Genomic DNA, 25,135 nt, shown 5'->3' on the forward strand with positions numbered 1-25,135 from the left:
AGCATGAACAGCCTGCACATTCTCTTTGCCTGATACAACCTCTATGGTGAAATTGTGGCATTGTAGCCTAGTTACCCAGCAGGCAACTCTCCTCGACACCTTATCAAGACCCTTGCTTTCAAATATTGCCTTAAGCAGCTTATGGTCAGTTCTTAGTATAAATTCCTGACCCCATACAAAGTTTTAAAGCTTTTCTATGCCCCGATGACATGCCAGAGCTTCTTTTTCTTGAACCAAATAATTAAGCTCTGCACCTTTCAACATGCGAGAGGCATGGATCACGATAGCTTCAGTACCATCTACTCCTGGTTGTGACATTACCACCCCTATGCCCATATCGCTGGCATCAACAGAAAGGATAGTCTTCCTCCTTGTGTAGCCAAAGGTTTCGCCATGTCAATTTTCCTTTTAACTTCATCGAATTCTCTCTCCACTCCTTGTCCCATTCAAACTCTACACCTTTCCCTACCAATGCCCTTAATCTGGTCACACTATCGTCATAGTTTTCCACAAAGCAATGGTAAAATTCAATCATTCCCAAAACAATCTCAATTCCGCTTTATTCTTTGGTGATTGCATTTTTATAATACCATCCTCCAAATCTCTTTTCGGTCTCAGTCCTTCCTCTGATATCTCATGACCCAAGTATTCCACTACTCGAGTCGCAAAGACACATCTCTCCCCTTGCAACTTTATCCCTCTTCCTCTGAAGATTTCCAACACTGCTTCAACTCTTTCTTTCAATTCTTCTTCACTCTTGCCACATACAAGTACGTCATCTTGAAAACACCATACACCTCTCACATCTCTCAACAACTTGTCCATGACTTTTTGAAACACAGAGGACGCCGATATTAAACCAAATAGCATGCGGCGAAATTGATATATCCCATCATACGTAATAAAAGCCGTTAGTTTCCGAGACTCAACATCTAGATTGATCTGATGATAGGCACTTGCCATATCTAGTTTTGCGAAGAATTTTGCATTACCAATACGACTCAAAAGTTCTCCCATATTGGGAAGTGGGTGTCGATCAGCTACTACGAATCGATTGAGTTCCCTCAAATCGACACAGACTCTTAGATCACCATTTCCTTTTTTCACCACTACTACTGGGGAGATCCACTCTACAGCTTTAGGAGGCTCAATAATCCCTGCTTTTTCTAACTTCACAAGCTCCTCACATACTGCATTGCGCATTGACAACGGCAAAGGTCTGAGTTTAGCAGCAACTGGCACACTTCCTTCTTTCACAACAATCTTGTGCACCATCCCTTTGAGACATCCTACACCCTTATTGAAAACTTCTGGATACTTCAGAATCACATCATGACCACTACAGGTGTTTTTATCTAATCTTGGTGAGTTGGCTACATTAAGAACTTGCTCCTCACTATTGGGATTTAGTTTAATGCACAGTCCCCTCTGCTCCCTCCACCCCCAAGCAAGGTTTCACCTTTCTTAGTAACATACATTTTTCCATACGTCATCCTACACTTAAATTTGAATTGTGCATCACAACACCCTAGGACTTCTATTTTGCTTCCATTGTACCCACCAGGGTTCTTGTCTGAAGGAATTAAATCTTTGACACACCCACCAATTATGTTTTCATAATCCACCCTGGACATCAACATGATTTTTGAACACGAGTCTGCCAACATTTTCACTTGATGATCATTCACTTCTACCCAAGCGGAGGGGTGTTCGCATTCATCGGCTCCAGTACAACGTACCATATGTACCGTAAGAATTTAATTCTCGACATATCACCTTCCTCTGATGACATAACATCGCCCTCATCCACTAATAATGTTCCCTTTCCTATAATTCTTATAACAGTTTTCAAAATGCCCCTACTTCTTACAAATACTACAATTAGCACGTCTTCCGGGACAAATAGGAGACGTTGACAGATGACGTGCACTACCACATCGAAAACACAAATTATCATCCCTTTTTACATTTCCTTGCATGCTATCCCTTTTGGAGACGTTTGTTTCCCAGCTCACTCCCTCCGCTTTTGCTCTGATTAGCCTCATAGCGCTTGGTGGGCCTGACTTTCTGTCTTTTTTTCTCCTTTACATTATCTTTCCTTTTATCTCCTACCCTCAAGACCTCAGTGGCCTGGGATGTATTGTTCTCTTTAACAGACAACTTGGCTACACACTGCAAAGTATGTTCAATTCTTTTCGCTATTGAAGTGGGAGAATGGAAAAACAGGCTCCCGTCCTTCCCCTCTCGCGCTTGGCCTAAAGGATCACGGCCCAGGCACCCGCCACGAGAAGAGTTTGCCCATCTACCAGACGACCAAATACCCTGGTACAGGAACATACGGATGTGTCCATCTGCCTGCCCAGCAGCCCGCCCTGCCCATGCCGACACCTGCGGCACGGATCAACTAGACTAAAACCTACACGTCATTAGAGATGCCATGACGACCTAGCCAACGGTCAGCACACCTGTGCAAATGTACACACTGGACACTTCCGCACCAATCTATACGAAGAATATACTCAGTGCTATGACGTAGGCGACAGACATACTCACGGACGTGCATCTTTATTATTTTCCACATAGGCTCTCAAAATGCAGAAACGCAAGACGCATCATGAACTCATCTAAAGAGCTTGCTTACGCTACTCCTAAACCCAGGTGCCATAATGATAAATATAACGAAGACACGATACTGGTCATAATACAATATGATACTATAACCTAAAGCGCCTGTGCACCAAACGGTTCTATCTATACACCAGGCCTAAGTAGGCCGCAAACAAGAGCTTCCATGGACGTTAAAAGAACAAGAGTCAGGTTGCTGATCCTGCATAATGAGCCCGGCGAAAGCAAACAGCCAAGGTCGCAATGTTGCAAACCCACATTCCGAAAGCAGACCATCAAGGGCACGATGTTGCAACCTCGCACGCCGCACACCAACGATAAAATCACACCTGCAAATTAAACCAGGCACACAGTGGAAAAACAATATTAATTGTGCAGAATTCTGCCTCAAACACGGTCCCACCTCACGTGACCAAGCCGAACCTGACAGGATGCCAAGCCCAGGAGGAAGAAGGCGTCTGGATCCCTCGTTACAAGACACAGGCAGATACAATTAAAAGGCTCAATGGACATCTGCGACAGTGGGAGTAGTCGGCCTTCCAGCTCATGAATAAGTCCTCACATTGTCTGCACGTACTCATAGTGAAACATTGTTGCAACTGACAGGTACACCGAGAGCTGGGAACAGCGATGGTCCCAAGCTGGGAAGCTCGCGGGCGCACCAATTAGAATATGAGGCTCTTATCACTGACGCCATTAACATTAACCAATCATCAGGGGTCTTCATGTAACAATTCTCATGTATCTAATTGTAGGGACAACCCAGATATATCACCTGACTAACCCTTGTCCACTAATATTGTTCTCTATACGTATGCTATACTAACCCTACCACTCGAGCAACCAATTAAGAGTGGCGATAGGTTTTTTGCTAACTTTCCAAGGTGACGCAAGTAGCGCGTCATACTAAGGTAAAAAGGGCCTGCGAGCCCCACGATTGTGTGTGTGTCAGGACGGACGCGTACGATCCTTGACCCATCCCTGCCGTTTTTGTCTAATAAACAGCAGAGTCACCTTGCTTCTTGCGTGTGTCTCATACTCTATCTCATCTGGGATATACGGGAGGAGTTGGGGCCTCCCTGCCCGGAGGTCTGCGGACGGCCCGGCCGACCCCGGCAGAATTTCCCCCCCGACAAGTTGGAGGCACTGCTGAGATCTGTTTAAGATCCACCTTTTTATTTTTACTTTTTCCAGGCACTCCCGTTGTGAGGAGGCCCAGCGGCGCGGCCCCCTCTGCCGTTGCCCCCTTCTGAGGACTACAGGACCATCGCGGAGCTGCGAGAAGACCGGACAGCGCAATCCGAATATTGGCCCTCGGGAGCCGGTTGAGAAGTATCCCGCCCGCGGTTGGCGAGTGTCCAGACGTGGTCCAGACGAGGGGAGGTGACGAGCCGCTTGGAGGGGTGCACGCAGTCGAGCGGCCCCGCATCAAGAGAACTTGGTGAGCATGCCACGCACAACAAGCAATGTGAAATTGTGAGGGAGGGGGGAGGAATTAAATGCGGGAGGGGGAGGTGTTGCACAGGTGCGCAGCGAAGGTTTGACAATTTAGTGTTGGCAATGGAATGAATGGTAGCCGAACAAGTGCGAGAGCAGTCGGCTACGTTACGCGAGAGAGGGGGGCGGAGCACGAAAACATCACGTGCGGCCGCTCGTAGAAACTGATTGGCCTAGGTCGCGACTACGTGCAAGGGTGGGTGTGTGTGGTTTCCTACGATTTGGCATTTATTGATCAATGAGTAGATGAGGATCCCTATTGTTCGAGCAAGAAACTCGATAGGTAGATGACGTTTCCCTGTAGGCGGTAGCTAGTTAGTTGCCCAATACGGAAGATAATTGGCTGGTTAAGCCCTCCTGTCGAGGGGCGTATCACACGCGAGGCGACGCAGCGTGCGCAGTCCGATTATATTATTGATTTGATTACCTTGTTCCAGGAGTGACAGGAAGACAGCTGTAAGGTTAACGGGGGTAGATTGCAAGTGTATTTTGAACTTAAAGAATATATGAAGAACTTACCAGTAGCTCGAAGAGATCGGTGACGTCACCAGTAGGGCTTTCATAGGATATCGCGAGCACAAGGCATCTTCGTTTTGAGAGTGGTGGGGAAGAGAAGTGTGGTAAGGGAGTGGAAACGGAGATAAACGGTAAATGAGTTGATCGGGGAAAGGCGAAACGGGGAACGTGGCTGCGCACGGAGAACGCCGGCCACGGCAAGTGTAGAAGGGGGAGGAGCACGTGAAAATAGGACGACTGTATAAGAACGTCATAAGGGGTACGCAGCCGCAGGGGGCTACGTGCGCCTCGGCCGCAGGGGGCCGTAAGGGTGTTGTATAAAGAAAGAAAGACAGAAGAAAATATACAAATGTAAAATACTATATCCCCGACACTATACTTATAACTTCTTCCAAATTGGGATCGTCTTTTAACCAAACCTCCTCACAAATTTTGTCATTGGAACAGTGGAGCATAAATTGATCCCTTATGTGTTCGTCGAACCCCCCGCCAAATTTACAATTTAATGACAGGTGTCTCAGGGCTGTAACACAATCCTACAGATTCCCCTTCATGTTGGTACCTCATGCCAAAGTGGTACCGTTCAAGCACCGTGCTTATTTTCGATTCAAAGTGTTTATCCATCTTAGCTAGTGCCTCATCAAAATCGTTCACTCCGCCTTCCAAATCCAGTTCTGCAACGTCAGGGAGGGTATCATATATCCTCTGACCCTCATAGCCCAGAAAGTGCATCAACATTGCTACTTTGCGTTCTACAGACATCCCATTCCCACACGTGGCTTTCACATAATGTAAGAATCCCTTTTTCCAGGGGGCCCACTTAATCCTGGGTGGGCCTGGTGTGGGCATAAATACTTGCGGACCAGGAACTCCAGAAAATGCCATGTTTTTTGCTCAGGAGATGAGCGTGGTATTGCTGGTGAATCTGCCTGATTCACACAAACTCTTTTATTTATGCAGAAGATGTTGCACAGAGACAGTCATCCAAAACACTTACTATGCAATCCCAATCTCTTTTCTCTGCGAGCGTTAAATTCCGGAAGAATAAAGTTATCGCATCACACTACCCTGCTTTACACAGCAATATAGAGGACAATGCAGCTCACCAACTACAGAACAATGAGGTTGTTGCCATACACCATTCTGCTCTATACGGCAACAATGAGGTCTGTACAGCACACAACGCCGCTTCGCTCAGTCTCTCCTGCGATCCTCAATAGCCGTACATGCCGGCGCCGCCCTCCCAATTGGGTCCTAGGCAGGTTGGTGTGTAAGTAGTACACCCTTCCTCAGGTGCGATTCAACTCTGGAAGACACACGAGGCAATAGTGTGTCTCGACCTACAACGCAGCTTTGCGTTTGCCAGACTCCGCTGTCGCTTCCATAGCTTTTGCCTGACTCTGTCACCACTTGTGACAAGATCATGTGATGAGAGTCCGCCACGTCACGCAGCACACTCGTTCGGTGCTCAAGGGGAGGGCCCTTTTTGGCCAATGGCGCCCTCCTCGCCACCGGGATAAGCGCAGTCTCCGGAACTGCTCCCAGCAAACAGCTGGGTGAGGGAGGACAGATGCAGTGTTGCCGTCCTCACACCAACACTGCGTCTCCGATGCCGAACAGTTGATGCTCCAGACGGCGGGCTCGCGCAGAGTCAAACCGCTGCCGTGTGAGTCAGGCCGGGATCTGCTGGGCACACAGCCGATCCGCTGCCACTGTTGCTGGGACCGGAGCAACTCCAAGACCGGCAGCTGTACAGGTGGACGCCGTCCTCTCCTGGCCTGCAGGTTGGGGGTCTTGATGCCGCAGCAGTTCGAGTCCGGAATGGCAGGACTCACTTCTCACATCCCATCCTCATCGCCAATGTTGCGTCAGTAACCACGGCAGGTAAGTTTCTCAAGTGGTTTATTAAATCGCATGAAGACATGTATCAAAGACCCCGAACCATCACAACAACCGAAACTCAACTGACAACACTTGAGCAACAATAAATACTGGAGGTTCTATGCTCTAGAATGGTCTGACCTCATATGCTCACCAATGGATAAACAGAAACACATACAGCATAAATGAACTACAACATAACACACATATATTAGGCATTCACATGAATGCTTATTGGGCATTTACATAACACAATGATAGTGAATATTGATATAGGGTTATGATAGTGTATATTGATATAGAGGTATCATAGTGTATATTGATATAGAGGTATGGCAAAAGGTCAGTCGGAATGTGTGTCTTCCCAATATGACTCCACGTTCTCTAATTTGGCTGACTAGGACCAAGCGCTTGCCTGGCTCCATCCTGATGCCATGTTAGTTTTCTGGTGCAGGTACCCTGTTCAGCAGCACACTAGGGATTACTATCCCTAAAGTTTATATATGTGATGTGGCATATGCATACATACCTCTGTAACAAGCCCTTTGCACACCGAGATAACTTATGACCCATCACGGTGGTCAACTCATCCACATGCATTTAATGTTTGTTTATTTCTCGTGATTATTGTATTCCAGAAACAAGGGTGGACGTGCTCCCTAGGTTGTTGTAGAGGAGGTCCCAAATAAAGCCTGCACTCCCATTGCCCATTTCGAAGTACCAGGAACGTTCATACCAAAATAGGTGACGTATGATGAGCAAATAAACTAGCAGAGAGCCACAGTAGGGCTCTGCTCAGTGCCTATCAGAAGAGCAACACCTATTGAAGTACCAAACCCAGACAACCATGGACAGTAAGGTATCCATTGAGAAAACCCTACCAACAAATGAGACAAAATGAAGATTGCCAAAGTACCATCCTGAAAGACACCAAAAAGGCCTTAATGGAAGATGAATGGTGACGTCACGAGAGTCCGTACGGACTCACAGATAGAACAAATGACAAACCAAGAATGACACAAAGAGACGAAACGCCCTTAGCAAAGAGATTGTGAGCTTAAAGTGATAGAAAGCTATCAAAGCGTAAGAGAGTTAAATTGTAAGCAAAATCAATACAGTTGATCAGTTTATGCCTTTACATATGCTTGGAACCGCAAGAAAGCTAAGAAAACAGTGCAGCTTGCTATGCTAATTAGAAGAATAGCGCAGCAAGCGCCATTATACATACTCTACCTCAAAATGAAGCACATTATTATAAGTGTGATTCCACTTTGCACGAAAAGCAGAATCAACTCAGGTTACTAGAGGCCAAACAAGACAAGATTCGTATTCTAGCAAAATGAGAAGAGACGGCTGAATCGAAACTCAGCAGATGCAACTCGTGCCAGGAGAGCCAAGGTCATACCAATAGAAGGAACAAACAGTAGCTACATCTAACTGAAATTTAACAACAGAATATCCTGTCTTTGAAAGGTCAAGATAAGGAAGCGTAGGCAGGTGGTAAGCCGAATAAGAATTAAATGCACAAATCGAGAGAAACTAGGCAAATTCACGGTATCTGCATCACGTGCCCATGCGAGCGAGGAGAAGCACGAGTTCACACCTATGCTTGGCATCCGCCCAGGAAGAGATATCAGAACTTTTCCAGACAGAAGATGCAGTTTCGAGGCCAACCACGGTAACATAATTGACACATAGTTGTTGAAGTGATGATTGATTGTAACCTTAATTGGAGGAAGGCCGGGTATCTGAGGGGGCTGACCATTCTGCGTGCTGCTAAGTGAAGTGGAAAGTTATGCATGGGGTTGGTGCCAACCCAATCACAATGGACCAAATAATCTAGGGTCCTATAGTTAGTAGAACCAATGGGACGTCATACTTTTAGTGATGTCTACATGAGTCATTTTTGAAGGAAGGGCTTAGAGGCCCACCTGACAGTACTTACCCAATCCCCTCACTCCTTTACCATACACAGATATAGTACCTATATTAAAGTTACCTTTTCCTAGCCAATAGAATTGCATGTTAACTTTTAAGTGTAACACGTCAATTATGACAAGTTTTGAGTACAAATGTCACTGTTTGTATGAAGTTCATTGGAGTTGAAGCCAGATAGACTATTGCATCACTGCTGATTTCTATGACTTCCCGTTTTTTGTACTTGTCATTAAACGGACTCCCTTTGCCAAACCATTGAGTTGTCCTTATTGATGGGTGTTGGAGTAATAAATCTGCACCCCTATCCATCTCAATGTGCAGCTATCTCGTCTTAAAGTACTTCGGAACAAACCTCGGCTCTTTGGGCCGGCCGGGGGTCTCCTGAGTACACTGTGCTTTGGTGAACGCACAAAGTGTTTGAATTCCAGTGAGCACAGTCTGTGTGCATTCCAGTGAGTACAGACTGTGTGCATTCCAGTGAGCACAGACTGTGTGCATTCCAGTGAGCACAGTCTGTGTGCATTCCAGTGAGTACAGACTGTGTGCATTCCAGTGAGTACAGACTGCGTGCATTCCAGTGAGCACAGACTGTGTGCATTCTAGTGAGCGCAGACTGTGTGCATTTCAATGAGCGCAGACTGTGTGCATTCCAGTGAGCGCAGACTGTGTGCATTCTAGTGAGCGCAGACTGTGTGCATTTCAATGAGCGCAGACTGTGTGCATTCCAGTGAGCGCAGACTGTGTGCATTTCAATGAGCACAGCGCAGACTGTGTGCATTTCAATGAGCGCAGACTGTGTGCATTCCAGTGAGCACAGACTGTGTGCATTCCAGTGAGCGCAGCCTGTGTGCATTCCAGTGAGCGCCGCCTGTGTGCATTCCAGTGAGCGCAGACTGTGTGCATTCCAGTGAGCGCAGACTGTGTGCATTCCAGTGAGCGCAGACTGTGTGCATTCCAGTGAGCGCAGACTGTGTGCATTCTAGTGAGCGCAGACTGTGTGCATTTCAATGAGCGCAGACTGTGTGCATTCCAGTGAGTGCAGACTGTGTGCATTCCAGTGAGTGCAGACTGTGTGCATTCCAGTGAGTGCAGCCTGTGTGCATTCCAGTGAGCGCAGCCTGTGTGCATTCCAGTGAGCGCAGACTGTGTGCATTCCAGTGAGCACAGCCTGTGTGCATTCCAGTGAGCACAGCCTGTGTGCATTCCAGTGAGTACAGACTGTGTGCATTCTAGTGAGCGCAGACTGTGTGCATTCCAGTGAGTACAGACTGTGTGCATTCCAGTGAGCACAGACTGTGTGCATTCTAGTGAGCGCAGACTCTGTGCATTCTAGTGAGCGCAGACTCTGTGCATTCCAGTGAGCGCAGACTGTGTGCATTCCAGTGAGCGCAACCTGTGTGCATTCCAGTGAGCGCAGACTGTGTGCATTCCAGTGAGCACAGTCTGTGTGCATTCCAGTGAGTACAGACTGTGTGCATTCTAGTGAGCGCAGACTGTGTGCATTCCAGTGAGTACAGACTGTGTGCATTCCAGTGAGCACAGACTGTGTGCATTCTAGTGAGCGCAGACTGTGTGCATTCCAGTGAGCACAGCCTATGTGCATCCCTGTGAGCACAAACTGTGTGCATCCCAGAGTGTGTGCATTCCAGTGAGCACAGCCTGTGTGCATTCCAGTGAGCACAGTCTGCCTTAAAGGATGAACTCGTCAATTCAAACCTTATTTATCAAGAACAGCCAGACCGCGAGCCCAGCACCTCAGCAGGACTCTACACAATATCAGAAGCTGTCCATGTTGGGCCCTGAGTAATGCATGCTGGGCCGTGCCGCTCAGGCCCCGCCCTTACACTGTCAGACACTCCCTTAATGTTGAGATGTAAATTCAAAACCTTACCATTCTTTTGAGGCCCTTAGATTTGTTTGAAATGTTTTGAAAACCTTTCTTTTCAATGGGAACCCTGAGTGGTCCGTCTTTCTCTTCCTTCTCCCGTGATTTCTGATTAATGGTTTTTGAATGTTATGTGTTAGTTGGTCGTGGCGCCCTGAGACGCCAGGGTGTGTGACGCCTTCTATATACATGTAAAATAAATAAATAAATGCGTGTCTTAGTTGCCCCCAGGTTTGTGGCCTGGTGTGAAGGCACATATATCGGTTTTTCGGTGATAAAAATGCACATAGCGGGAAGGGTGGAAGCAGAGGTGGAGATCAAGAGGTAGACGGACAGACAGAAGGACAGAGGTGGCTGGATGGATGGATGGATGGATGGAATCAGATAAACATAACGACACACTGCAGAGATGGAAAGATATCTGGACAGACAGACAGAACTAGAAGGATAGACACATGTAGATAAGCGGTCAGACATACTTCTGGATGGATGGCAATAGGGAGAAAGGATGAGTGAGTGAATGTGTACAAGAGATATGACGCTATGCAAACAGATGGGCTTATGGATGGGCAGACTGATGGATGGATGGATGGATGGGTGGGTCGGTGGGTGGGTGGATGGCAAAAGGGAGAAAAGGATGAGTGGGTGAATGTGTGGAAGAGATCTGACGCTATGCAAACAGATGGGCTTATGGATAGGCAGAATGATGGATGGATGGATGGATGGATGGATGGATAGATGGATAGATAGATAGATAGATAGATAGATATAGGGAGAAACGGATGAGTGGGAGAATGTGTACAAGAGATACGAAGATATGGAAACAGGTGGATTTACGGATGGGCAGACTGAGGGGTGGGTGGAAGGATGGCAATAGGGGGAAGGGCATGGATGGAAGAAGGGGTGACAGATATCCCAATATACAGGCAAGTGTACCCTGGATTGTGCATGAATGGCTGGAGGAAGCGATGGGCAGGTGAAAGGCACAGGTGGCAAGTCTTACAGTCAGGGAGACAGACAGATGGGCCGATGAATGGATGCAGCGATGGGTTGAAGACACACGTTGTGCTTTAATGCACTCAGATTTCTCTCTTAAGGTACAGACACCCCGCCCCCCATCCCCTCTCTTACCATGAATGGCCCCTACACAGGAAGAACTTCGATTCCTGCCAAACAGGCGCCCTTCGGCCAAAATCAAACTGTGATTCGTGTCTGTTATGAACTCATTTTATTATTCGCACATGAAAAAACATTAATATCTTTTTTAAATGCCTTCAGCATTTTCCAGATTGAATGTAAAATGAATAACATAAAATTACAGCGAGTAACACGTGCGTGTTATTGGAGCCGGAAGCAATGTCGCGTTTACTCTCAGAACTTGGGGCGCCGGCGTGAGCGGAACAAGCAATGAAACCTCCATGAGCTGAGGAGACTCTGGGAGCCACGGGGGGGGGGAGCGGGGTGGGGGCATTAGCTTTGGAGCCCTACTCTCTCCAGAGGATGGCGTGGAAGCAGGGCAGTGACACAGAAACACCCCCATTGCCCCAAGCTCTCCCCCCACCCCCGCCCCAGGAGCATCCCTGGATTAGGGGGACACTTGTGGGGCGCTTAGAGTCCAAAGGTGTCTGGCGATACAGTCTGGAGCAAAGGAGCAGCGCTGCTTATCGCTGAACAGAGTGGGCCATTGTGAGGAAATGCCTACTTCTCTGCAGGAGTAGTGGGATGGGGAGTGCATACACGCCTACTCGTCTCCACACTTCTAAACCAGCAGGCATCTCAATCATACACGGGAGACAGGCGCAGCCCGACAGGTGGGCCTCCTTCGCCTGTTTAAGAAGCAGGGGCTGAGGGCAGGCGATACCCTTCAGCTGGCAAAGAATCACCCAAACAGCTAAAGTGTCGTGGCACCAAAATAAAAAGGAGTGTCCGGTCAAAATTCTAAAAAATAGCAACTTTTATTTAAAATAAGAACACGAACAAGTAATAAAAACACTATTGGCCCACCCCGGTAAGGGAAACCATAGAGAATGTAGTCTTTGGTATACAATGCCACTCTGAATTTATTTGTAGGCAATGGTAGCGGGAAATGTATTGCATTACAAGTGCACGGCGTGGAGTCTTAACTGTTACTCAGCCTTTTACAGCTGCCCTGGGGGTCTTAACCACTCTCGGTGCCTTCATTCTTGCTCTGCAGGATTTACGGCATCAAACTGGGGGTCCGGGCACCGAGTTGGGGAGCAGCGCTGACAGGAAACCATGGCACACTGCATTTCAGCCGCAGTGATGACTTGCGAGTCGAAGATGTTGGGAAACGGCAGCTGGTGCTGGAAGATTCAGCAGCATGGATGCAGAGCTGCATGGATCCATGGGTGCATGGATGCATGATGCATGGATGCAGAGGTGCATGGATGCATGGATGCAGAGCTGCATGGATCCATGGGTGCATGGATGCATGATGCATGGATGCAGAGATGCATGGATGCATGGATGCATGAATGCATGATGCAGAGATGCATGGATGCATGATGCAGAGATGCACGAATGCATGGATGCATGGATGCATGGATGCATGATGCAGAGATGCATGGATGCATGAATGCATGATGCGGAGATGCATGGATGCATGGATGCAGAGGTGCATGGATGCATAGATGCATGAATGCATGGATGCCTGGATACATCGATGCAGAGCTGCATGGATGCATGATGCATGAATGCATGGATGCATGGATGCATGAATGCATGGATGCATGATACAGAGATGCATTTTGCATGGATGAAGAGGTGCATGAATGCATGAATGCATGATGCAGAGATGCATGGATGCATGGATGCATGGATGCAGAGGTGCATGGATGCATAGATGCATGAATGCATGGATGCCTGGATGCATCGATGCAAAGACGTGTCTTCGGCGGCCAGTGGGCTCAGCTGGTATGGTATTATGGTACTGCAGTGGTGACGGGTTGGGGTCCAAAGAAAGTGGTCACCGGGCAGTTGGTGGTGCGCAGGTGATACTAGAAAACGTGGCGTTTCTCAGATGTGAAGACAGTGGAGCATCGGCACCAGCATTGAGTGAAGCTGATAGATTCGTGGAGCATCGAGATGGAAAAATACTCAGCTGCTTGGACGGTATCGAAGGTGCCCAAACCAGCATTTAAGTGGTTCAGAGATGCAGGAAGAGCCAAGGTTCATTTCCTTAGTTCTCTAATTGCTGGACCAAGGGTGGTCCCGGGGGTGCGCTTCCCAGCCAGGAAGGTTGCTAGAGAGCACTCGCACAGGCTATCACCCCATGGAAGCAGATTCCTGGGCACGAGTGGCCTCAGCTTGCTGTAGGCCTTGTGCAGCCAGCACATCACACAAGGGTCCTCTGTGCCAGTTGAGGGACAAGGCTTGCCGTTTCCTTTGAAGCCTTTGTCTTCACCTCGGTGGTAGAAGGTTTTGGAGCAGATTGTACCCCCAACAAAGTCCCAAGTGAAATCCATCTTCTTCAGCAGTTGAAAGATGATTCAACAAAAGGAGTGGGGTCACTCCTTGAATTCGGTAATCTGCTCCAGAGGATTGGTTCCCTCCTAGCCGCCTGCAAGGGGTCCAATCCCAGCTGCTGTTTCAGGGTCTTCTGCCTGGTCTTGACAGCCCAAGTTGGCTTTGTCTGCAGGAATTGGTTAGGTGGCACATGAAGAGCAGGAGCCCTAGGACACCTCAAAATGGTGGACCCCCTGGTTAGAATGTCCAATTCTGGGCTATTCGACCCCACTCACTTCTCATGTCTATCTGAAGGAGCCTGTGCTGCTTTGCACCGTAGTGTGATCTCTCCGTTGCCTTGACCAGGCCTGGATTTGAAGCAGAGGTCCCTGCTGTCCTCCTGGGGAGATTTCCCATCTTCTGAAGGAAGAGGAAGTCTTCCCAGAGAGATCAATAGGAGGGCTTCCTAGGATGGGCCCAAATGGCTGTTTTGGGTGAAACCCGGTTCCAGACGCTGATAAGCATAAGGCCTTGCCAGTGAATAAGTCACTGGTAAGCCTCAGAAGTAGTTTATGTTTTATGTTTATTACATTTATATTGTGCACCATAAAACCCAAAGGCATGAGGGCGTAGACAAAAACAAACAACAGGCAACATATAAGAGCCAAAGGCAAAACATCATAGAATAATGTAAGACATAGCAAGCAACGGCCGATCACAGCCCTGAATCGACAGAAATTGGACGCAAAAATTATTCAATAGACAATAATGAAAAAAGAGAAAAAGAGGAGAGGCACAAGAAATCCTTCCCAGGAGGCTCTAGATTTAAAGAATCAGATTAAAGTTTGATGATTCTTTAGGCCGATATTTACATCTTCCAAGAAAGACGGGTAAGTTGCTGATCCCACAGCCAACCAAAATAGAATCACTATTGGGCTGGGAGCACCATTCGCTCAGGTCCAATCGCCGAATGATCATTAAATCAGTGAGTCTAACCTTCTTTAGTCTCTTTGTCTGTAGTTTTGCGAGTGATGATAACATTTCTCTGGTCCATTACACAGTCATGGAGGTTCATGTCCTTTATCATTGGCATTTGAGACTTTTTAAGGTGTAGATTGCGTAGAGACATCCTCTTAACTTTGGCATTCATTACTATGGGCTGTTTGGCCTCTGAATAGCCAGTGGCCGGCTCAGGTGATAATGGAGATGAAGCAATATCCTGTGGCGAGTCTACACCGGAGGTCTTTGCCTTGTCCTTACAAGCCAGAGGTGGCTCAGAGGAGCCCAAGGACTCCTTATTACAGAAATCTGTTTGAGTGGCTTGCTCTATCAAGGCCCTTGGTATAGGGGTTGACAGGCAGTATTTACTCTCGGAGCCTGTGGCAAAATGCCAGCAGTGAGAGGCCAATGTGTCTGGGAGGAGGTATTCACTTTAATCAGCCGAAGCTCCCATGCCCATTCCTTCAGAGCATCCGCCAAGAGGCTTAGGTCAAATGTTTCCTTGCATAAAAGCAGTTGTTTGGCGATACTGGCCCTGAGCTCAGTAGTCCTCGGAGGGGGCTGTAGGTGGGCTGAGAGCAACAAGGAGCTCAGCGCAACATCATCAGAGGCACCATTCCAGCTGCCTGCAGAGGTCAGGGGACAACAAGAACTACCCAGGGCCCATCTACTGACTAATCCGGTCCTTTGATCCATAAACCACCATCTTTGAATGATCTTTCCATCCTCAGAAGGGACTTCAACTGGGCTGAGTGCAACACAGGGCTCAGCACAACACCACGAGAGGCACGCACTGGAGCTGCCTTGGAGCTCTGCAGAGGTCAGGGAACCTAGAGTAACCAACCAGGGTTGATCTCCTGACTGATGCTGTGACCTCTGACAAGCTTTATTGAGTAACTCATTTAGAGGCATCCTGCCCCCAGGTGTACAGTTAAGGGGGCAGAGATAGGTTAGACCCCCCCTTTAGGGATGGCATCTTGCAGCCTGAAGCTCTCCATGCAGTCCTCCATCCAGCTCCTTACCTGCTACTATTTGGCAGAAGCTGTTTTCACGGCCAAAAGAGGACTAGCTTCCTGTTTCCTATTTATATGTTATGTTAATTTGCACTGCGCACCGCTACCTCCCAGGGCAGTCTCCGGGCGCTCACGTGGCTCTGCAAAAGAAGTGAATAGGGTGTATGATGATAGGATAGGTTCAGAACCAGGAGGAACTGGAATCTGTGTGCATTGTCCTGTGTGTGGGTTGGTTGAGAGGCCCGCCTTGTGGTAACCGTAAGGGTAGAACTCAGTGGCTCTGATGTGTGATAGTGTTTTATTTTGGGTGTGTGGGTCTTTTGAGGTTAGTGTGGGGTTACGGCCAAGCGCACTGGTCAGTTATATTCATAAGAGGGTCCAGTGTTGTGGATGTCTGTCAGGAGCTTGATTGGGTTGTGTTGGTGTGCTTTGTGTGGTGTGTATTTATGCATGATGTGCATTGGTGTGTCCGGTCTAAGGTTATTTCTAGAGTCTCAGAGAGTTAGTGGAGTGTGAGAATTAGATGAATGCTAGGTGTGTCTATGTGTAGTGTGGCTCGCCCCTAGTCATGTATAGTGGTGTTGCTTATATTGGAGGAGCAGAAAAGGGGGAATTGGATAGTACACTGGTGAGTTATGACAGTCCCACTCAATGGTACCTTCCAGCGTTCTTGATTCTGGTCCGTCTGACAGCCCTGTCTCCTCTCCAAACATGGAGGCTAACTTACACCATATTTTGACCGAGGGCAGAGGGTTGGGTGTATCTAGTGTGTTCCTAATTACTCGGCGGGATTTGCATTTTGGTCTACTGTTCAATTCACTGCTAAATGGACGCATGGCTGGTATTGCAATACATTTGAGGAAGTGGTGCGCAACCGGGCTACCCTGGTTATGTAGGTGCAACATGGTTACTCTGATACATCAATTTAATGCGTTACCTGGCTAATCGTTCCTGAGTGCATAAAATGTGCACGCGGGGTGTTATTCCCTGAGTCTGTTTGCTTTTCGGTGGGCTTCTCTTCACCGATCTCTCTAGCTGTGGTGCACGACTGGGGGAGGTGGGGAGTGGGTATTCAGCTCCTCCTTGATTTCACCACTGATGTCTGTGACCACGTCCCGTAGTGTGTTTCTTTTGGTTCTCAATGTTTTTTTGCCGTTGTCCCATAGCATTTTATTATTGTTCATTGAATAACCACGTTTTTAGTCATTTCTTGAAGGTGAGGTGGTCTTCTGGGGTTCTAATTTCTTTGGGCATGGTGTTCCATAAGTTAGCAATTGGACGTGAGAATGCTGTTCCTCCAAATATCCTCCTGTCGTATTGTTTTGTCTCTATTGGTAGGTCGTCGCTTGATCTTAGGTCCCTTCTTGCCTGGTAGCTGCAGATCTTGGCCTGGAGGAATTCAGCTCTTTGTCTGTGTAGGGATTTGTGGGCGATACAGAAGGCTTTGACTTTGATACGTTTCTTTACTGGTAATCAATGAAGGCTTCTCAGACCTGGAGTGATGTAGTGTCTTCAATTTGATCTTAGGAGAATCGTGGCTGCCGTGTTTTGGACCAGTTGTGTCTTCTTGAGTCTCTTTGGCATTCCTAGGTAGAGGCTGTTTGCTTGGTCAATTCTTGTTAGTATCAGGGATTGTATTGTAAGTGTTCTATGTGGAAAGGAGAGGTATGGGAGCAACCCTCTGAGGAGTCTAATGAGATAGGAGCACTTTTTAGTGATTGCATTGACTTGCGGGGCCAGATATAGTCCGTTGTCTATGAGAATTCCGAGGTTATTTACCACGTTGGAAGTCTCTGGGTGTGTTCTTTAGCCTGTTGGCCAGTCTAGTTGTGGGTTGATTGTGTTGGTTGTGTTCCCTAGCCTGTTGGCCAGTCTAGTTGTGGGTTGGTTGTGTTGGTTGTGTTCCCTAGCCTGTTGGCCAGTCTAGTTGTGGGTTGGCTGTGTTGCTTTCTGGGGGTCAGACCATTATTTCCATTTGTGCAGGGTTCAATTTGAGGTTGTTCGTTGTCATCTAATTGTAGATGTCTGTGAGACAGTTGTTGAGGCTGTTGTTTGGTTCCTGGGTCGTGATCATCTTCCCAATCAGTTGTGTGTCATCTTCGTAGTTGTAGGCGGTCAGTCCTTGGGTTCAAATGATTTTCATCAGCGGGTCCATGTAGATTTTGGGAGGGGAGGAGGCTGGATCTCTGTGAAACTCCACAGGAGATGTTTTTTGTGTTTGAGGTGAAAGGTGGTAAGTAGGTTCTTTCAGTTCAATTTGTTAGGAAGGAGGTAAGCCAACTTAGGGCGGATTCTTGTGTGCAACATTCCAAAAGTCTTTTTATTAGTGATGCATGGCTAATTGTGTCAAATGATGCAGATATGTCCAGTACTAGGAGGGCAGATTAGGTGTCACTGGGCCTAATTTCGGGTCCGATGGTAACCATGCCAGTTATACTGTCGGGTTGCTGCTGGACCCTTAATGATTTACCGGCACCTGACTTCCTGGTAACACAGGAAGATTACAACCCCGGCGTTCCGGGAAGTCAGGCGCCCGTAAATTGTAAGTCCCCATTCCCATAGAGACACATAGGACTTTATGCGAGTGGGGACCAAAGAAGCACTGGCACCGTTAATAGAGGTGCCGGTGCTTCCGTGAAGACTCTGCGGGCGGGTGCCGTTCCGCCGGGCAGGTGTGACCTGCCGGGCAGGACGGTTCCCGCCCACAGAGTTGTGGTGTGCCAGTCCGGAAACTACAGTGCCGCTAAGCTCACCAGCACTGTTGTTTCCGGACCGAGAACTTAGAATGAGGCCCATTGTCTTCGTTTATTTTCATGTCATCCCATATCGATAGGAGTGCTGATTCTGTGTCTTCCTGAAGTATTTCCAGGTTACTTTAGGAATAGGTGAGGAAGATTTATCATTGCCATGAAAATCTTGCCTAACACTAATCCCTCCCAGACTAAGGAACAGGAGGATCTAATCCTCACCAGGATGGATCTCATGTTTCCGTCGGTTAAACTGCTTGCTGTGCCCACCAGCAATCTTTTTGTAACTGTTGCTGTGATACTTTTTAATATTAGGTATCATTTGCAAACTATATGATCTATAATTATTGTTGGGCATTTCTGTCTTGTCTGAGGTATAGGAGATCTGATTTAACAGTCCCTCAGAAGCTGTGACAACTTCTGTACCTACAGAAGGCTTTCTAAAGGGGTTCTTACACCTGGTTTTACCAGGTGGCCTTTGCGGGAGCCGCAAAGGGACCAGGGAGCAAATAACACTACCGCAAATTGCGGTATCGTTATTTGCACTTCCTTCCCATTGAGCTCTATGGGGGCTCAAATGGGAATGGGGAATGGGTCTGTTGAATGGGGAATTACCGCCCCCCGCCGACCTCGGACTGGACCGGTAATTACTCCCTTCACCAGACCGGAGTCGGACCGATTTTGGAGGCTGCGATTGCGCTAATAGCGCCATGGCTACCTCCAAACTCGGAATGAGGGTGCTTGTTACTCTTTTGGTATTTCAGTGTTCAAGCCTGGAGGTTTCCTTCTGGGCACTCTGAACTAATGGAGAAAACTTAATTCCTAACTTGGGGTCAAGGAAACGCCTTGTCCTCTTAGGATTGTTACAAATACTGAAGGTCTTAACATCCATCTGGATCACCTCCAATGCAAGTGGACTTTCAGGTGTATCCAGTTTTAGAGTTGTAGGAACAACGTTCTCTGTAAGTGGGTTCTCACTTCAGATTTAACTGAAGGGGCCATTAGTCTAAAGGACATACACCACACAGGGTGTGTGATAGGAACCCCAAGAGTCCAGCCAGTCCTAGGAATTGCCTCTACAGCAGTTGGTCGAGAGTCCAAGTTTTGAGATTCAAGGACCCCCTCCACTGTCGGCGAGGTTTCACAGGGACTTTCTACCTCAGGCCCAGCTGAAGGCAGAGTCACATCAGTGCCTGGAACAAGGTTTTTACACAGTGTTCTATAGGGAATAGGAACACTTGAGCTCTTATTAACAGGGTGAGCCACTTCCACGCTAGGTGGCTTTTCAAGAGGTTCTTTCACCTCAGTGTTTACTAAGGATGGGGTCACAGGAGTGACCTCTAGCTTTGTGGGGCTAGGGGCTTTATCCCTATTTGAAGTTATGGGTGCTACACCCAAGTGCCCTTCAGAGTGGCAATGAATGCCTTTTATCTCTAAGGAGGGGTCTCCTAAGGGGACCTCTCTCACTTCAAGTTCAAGAGCCCCAGCCTTTCTACAGGGTGGCTCAGCTGAGCCTAAGGCCACAGCTTTTCTGCTCCACTCACTGTTGACAGAATCCTTAAGGGAGGAGGAGATGGCTCTTTTAGACCCACCTCTATTCTCAGAGTCCCGTAAGGGGTTTCGATATGAAGAAGATGTCTTCTTATATCTAGCTATGAGAGCTTCTTTTACCCTATCCCAGTTACTTCTTTTAGCTACATTTAAATGAAAGATTACTTGGTAGTCTCTCTTGCGACCCCTAAAAGAACCCAGGGTATTCTATCACTCTCACAGAGACCAAACATTTTTACAAGTGAGGTGGAATGTTTTCAGCCATACAACAGTGTCACATTCCATATCATACTGACTCGCCAGTCCTGTGATCCTGGAAACTTCAGGCGCAGAAGACCCTGAAAAAGAAGAGGTGTCCAGAAGCCGGTCTTTGACAGATATGTTATGTGTTCTCTCACTTTGCCAGATCTGCAGGTTGTGTTTCCACAGGAGTTGCCTTTTATAGTGTTCCACAGACATTTCAGAAGTCACAGTATGAGGTAAGCTAGAGGCAGAAGAAGGAGAGGGGGTGAAATAACATCCTCCTCATCTGAACCCTCATATTCCTCCTCTGAGGAGCTTGGACAGCTGTCTGAACCCTCGTCATCCTCACTCCCAGCAATGTTGTTAAAAGTGGACCTAGGTTCACTGAATCCATGCTTATGGTCCCACCACCTTTGTAATAAGTCAAGCATATCTCTTTTACAGTTGAGGTTCTTGTCTTTACACATTGTGAACTATCTTTTGCTTGCAACATAAGAGTAGTCCATGGTGTTGGTTCTTGTGTTAAATGCAATAAGTACACTTTACCTGCGCTAAACCAAACCTACTGGATGGTTTCCTTTGGACACAAAATATATCAATAATCAATGTAATGCAAACCACCTTCATCCCAGAGCATGCCAACAGTGTTAGGACAGTTTTTCTGAAGTCCAACTAAGGACTTAGTAAAACCATTCAACTGAGGCAGTACAAGACTCCACTCTTAGTAGAAGGATGTACCACCAGAGTTCAGGGTAGCGTAGACAGAGCAGCCAGGCTTATTTTAGGAGGTAGAGAGGGATGTAGAATCAGTACAAATGAAATAGTATTATGCATATGGTCCAAAGAAACACCCAAACACTATATACTGTAAAAATACATTGTTTTTTAAAATACAAGTAGGCCCAGATAAATCTTGGGGGAACTAAGTACTATCACATTATATAAAACGACAATTATAAAGTAAACACAACACAATGCTTGAAGGTGCACAGACCACAGCATACAACTTTCCTTAGAATTCCTAACATTAGTTCTATGGAAGTCAAACCAATAGTTACTTTTATATTACTTACAGTAACACAAGGGTAGTAGACCCTAACAGTTGAACCGTGATGCTCAGCAAGAAACCACATAGAAAGTCAACTGGACAATATGCTTAGACAGAGTTGCAATATGCTGAGCTTCAAATTGACGGATGTGTGATCAAAATAAAGAACAAAGTTAAGACCCTTGGAGTCTACTTCGACCATAATCTTAATATGAAGGCACAAGTTAGGAGCCTGGTCTCCTCTGTCTCATCGTGCCTTGCAACACTTGTGTATAGGCACGTTATAAATGCCATATCATATCATATCATATTATATCAAGTTAATAAACCATACACGTCAATTTATATCTAAAGAAAATGCTGGCTAGGACCATGATGGGGTCAACAATCGACTATTGTGGTAGTCTACTAGTTGGTTTGCCGAAAACTGATGTCAACCGACTGCAAGTTGTGCAAAAAAATGTATCTTAATCTTCTTGTTTTGTCTGTCTGTTTGGTCTGGCGCCCTTAAGCCCCCGGGTCAGTGGTTGCACGATACAAATTAATAAAGTAAAGTAAAGAATAGTGGCGCATTTATTCCAGGAACAGTATAAACCTATAACTCTGATTTAGGATAACACAGTTATTCTAGGAGAGTTGGACCTTGGGGTGTGATATTCAATTACAGTTGCTTTTCTGTTCACAGGGAAGCAATAACTCTTACTTATTTTAGGGTAACACAGTTATACTCAAGGTGAGTAAAACATATACACTTTTGGAAGGAGCTACCAACAACATAAAAGGTAAGTAGGACGTAGGCAAACTTACTCTGGACAGGCTAACAGCATGTCAGGGGAAACAAGCCCCCATTGGGGACACTGATGTAATTATCCTAACAGGAATAATAAAGTGAAACCGACAGCATTACCTTTGGGAAGAGGGGAACCCAATGCACAGATGAGTAAGTTAACCTTCTATCTACTTTCTGTTAGAATGGTAAGACTGTTTCCAAGGAAGTAAGACTTTGAGAATACTTATTTAAGAAGGCACCCAGCTTATTCAAGGTAAGTCAATCCTATATATACTTCTCAGACTGGCAGAACATATCTAAGGTAAGCGCCCCGGGGGCATCCAGAGCAAAGGGCTGGCAGAGCTCTGGGTTTCTGCAATTACCTTTTTCTTTTTTCATCCTTTGTTCCCTATTAGCCTTAGTTGGCAACTGGTTGCTTCCAAACATCACACAAACAAATCAGATTCAAATCAAACTCCACCCCAGCACTACGGTGAATCAACTAATTGCACACACCTGCATTCCACTGAACAGCCACTCTGCACCCGCTCACACACATGAAATCAATAAACCGATTAGCACACACTCCCCAGACATAATCTTCCTTACAAAAACATGGCTCAAACCCCACCAGCCATTATACCTGACATGTATCCACCACACCATCTCGCCCACCACAGAGACTGCCCACACAAACAAGGCGGCGGCATTGCCATCATATAAAAGCAGTCACCCACACTTAGTAATCACACACATCCTTTGAAGCACTCTCTTTCTCATTTGCTCCCCTCCATAACACCAACACCTTTCTCGACCTCATTTACCCCCCACCCCTCACCACACAATCCCAACATCCACACTGACTGGACTGACTGCACAACTAACAACCACTGCTCCCCATACAGCAAAATCTACCTTGGTGACTTCAACCTGGTACCTTCCATCCAGAGGACAACACCATAGTAAAGACTATGCTCACTCGACTCACCCCCTATGACCTCACACAATTCATCACCTACCACACACATACAGCTGGCAACAGGCCCTGTACCTTTTGATTTCAAGCAAACATCATGTCCCTGTGAAAAATCTAATCTGGGTTTCAGACCCCTTTGCAATCTCATTCCCACCCACCACGCATCCCCTCACCCACCATCCAGATAGATCAAACACATTACAGGTACAGCCTTAGCACCACTCATACCACCCCCATCTCTCCAAACAGACAGACATTCCTCTACTCTCGTCTACAATTACGACTCCATTACCACACAAGCACTTGACAAAATTGCAGAACACCACTAGAAGAACACAAAAACCCTGCAGCCACCACCATCAACCAAGGTTCAACAGCTGCATCCTCTCTATCAAGCAGGAAGCCAGACACCTAGCAAGAGCATGTGAAAAGAACCCAGGCCACCAATCACAGAAAATATTCAAAATGGTCAAATCCCTTTCCAAACTACCATCCACACCTATCACACCCGCATCCACTGCAGTTTGCATCTCCCCCATGGACTCTTTCAAAACCAAACTACCCAACATCAGCTAAGACCTCCTCTCTGCCCTCCCACCCCCAAACCCTGCTCTCAAATACACCAACACATGGGACTCCTTTCACTCCATCGACACAGAGACCCTCATTACACTTATTGCCAAAACAAACCCTGCACACTTCCTGGATGATGCATGCCCACCTCAATCTGCATCCAATTGCATCACCACCATCACCCCCAACTGGCTCAAAATCATCAAACTCTGTCTCTCACAGGGCACTACCCACGCTGCACTCAAAACTGGATAAATCTCAGCCTGCCTCAAAAAACCATCCCTAGACCTCATGCGCCGCACACATTACCACCCCATCACTATCCTGCATGCCTCGCCAGAATCATGGAATGCTTTGTTACCACCCAACTGAAACAGCACATCACCACAAACAATCTAGTTGACCCATTCCAATCTAGCATTCGACTTGGACACAGCACAGAGACAGCTACACTGCACATCCTTGATTACCTCCAGAACATTACAAAGGAAAAACAGCACAGCTCATACGCTTCAACCTCCCTGCACCATTGATCACACCATTCTCATCGACATCACACTCCACAGGATGAAACGCTCAGGCACAGTACTCGACTGGTTCACCTCCTTCCTCGCTGATAAAACACAGTTTAACCCCATGCCCCCTTATCGATCAGACCCCACTCCTCTTCAACCAATATAAAGAATTCTTGTATAAACCCATGACACACACAATTTCCATTTCCACCAATATGCAGACGACACACACATATATTGCCAAATCTCCAAGCTCGACTATGGCAATGCTGTCCTCACTGGACTCCCCAATCGCACCCTTGCCACCTGCAAGCCACACAAAACAAGGCAGTCAGACTCATGCTCCACCTGTCCAAACATTCACACATTTCCTCAGCACTCACCCAGCTCCACTGGCTCTCCATACCCCAGAGAGTTGCCTTCAAAGGACTCTGCATTGTATTCTAAGCCATCCACCTCAAAACTCCATCTTACTTTCATGCTTGGGACCAGTCCACCTCCCTTTTTTACTTTATCATAAAGAGGGGCCTCCCAAAGGAGGTACAGAAGGCCTTGGATAAAATAGCTGGGATAGAATCCAAAGGCTGGCCTGAAATTCAGAGCATTATAGTACATCATTGTAGGGGAATCAAAGAAAGAGAGAAGGAAATTGTACAGAGAAGGTTGGCAGACGAGGCAAAGCTTGTACAGAATAAACTGGTGAAGTTGCTGTGATTAACGCAGCCCTAGCCACTGAGAGACAGGGAGATGGGGAGGCAGGGTCAGGAGGATCACCGGCAAGAATGGCAGCCACATGTTCTGCAAATGGACAGGAACAATGGGCCAAAGAGGAGCAGTATGAAGGTCCCCAGTGGTAGGGAAGGCCCACAAGAGGACAAGGTGGGTTCAGGGGAC

The 25,135-nt window shown here is 47.1% G+C and overlaps 1 protein-coding gene and 1 long non-coding RNA gene across 4 annotated transcripts in view; one reads left to right on the forward strand and one right to left on the reverse strand.

Moving 5' to 3' along the window:
* The window catches only part of LOC138492751 (transmembrane protein 132D-like), a 4,310,707-nt gene that overhangs the window by 224,175 nt on the left and 4,061,397 nt on the right, over positions 1–25,135 (reverse strand). The window lies entirely within an intron of this gene.
* The window catches only part of LOC138492752 (uncharacterized), a 50,263-nt gene that overhangs the window by 10,897 nt on the left and 14,231 nt on the right, over positions 1–25,135 (forward strand). Inside the window, exon 1 of one of the 3 annotated variants that reach the window (XR_011276258.1) lies at positions 3,850–4,066. The exons of the other annotated variants lie outside the window; for them this stretch is intronic. This is a non-coding gene — a long non-coding RNA (uncharacterized lncRNA). Of the gene's footprint in view, positions 1–3,849; positions 4,067–25,135 lie in introns of those variants that run through there. 3 annotated transcript variants of the gene reach the window in all.

The sequence above is a fragment of the Ambystoma mexicanum genome, chromosome 10 (assembly GCF_040938575.1).
Source record: "Ambystoma mexicanum isolate Mex_15411 chromosome 10, UKY_AmexF1_1, whole genome shotgun sequence".
NCBI lineage: Eukaryota > Metazoa > Chordata > Amphibia > Caudata > Ambystomatidae > Ambystoma > Ambystoma mexicanum.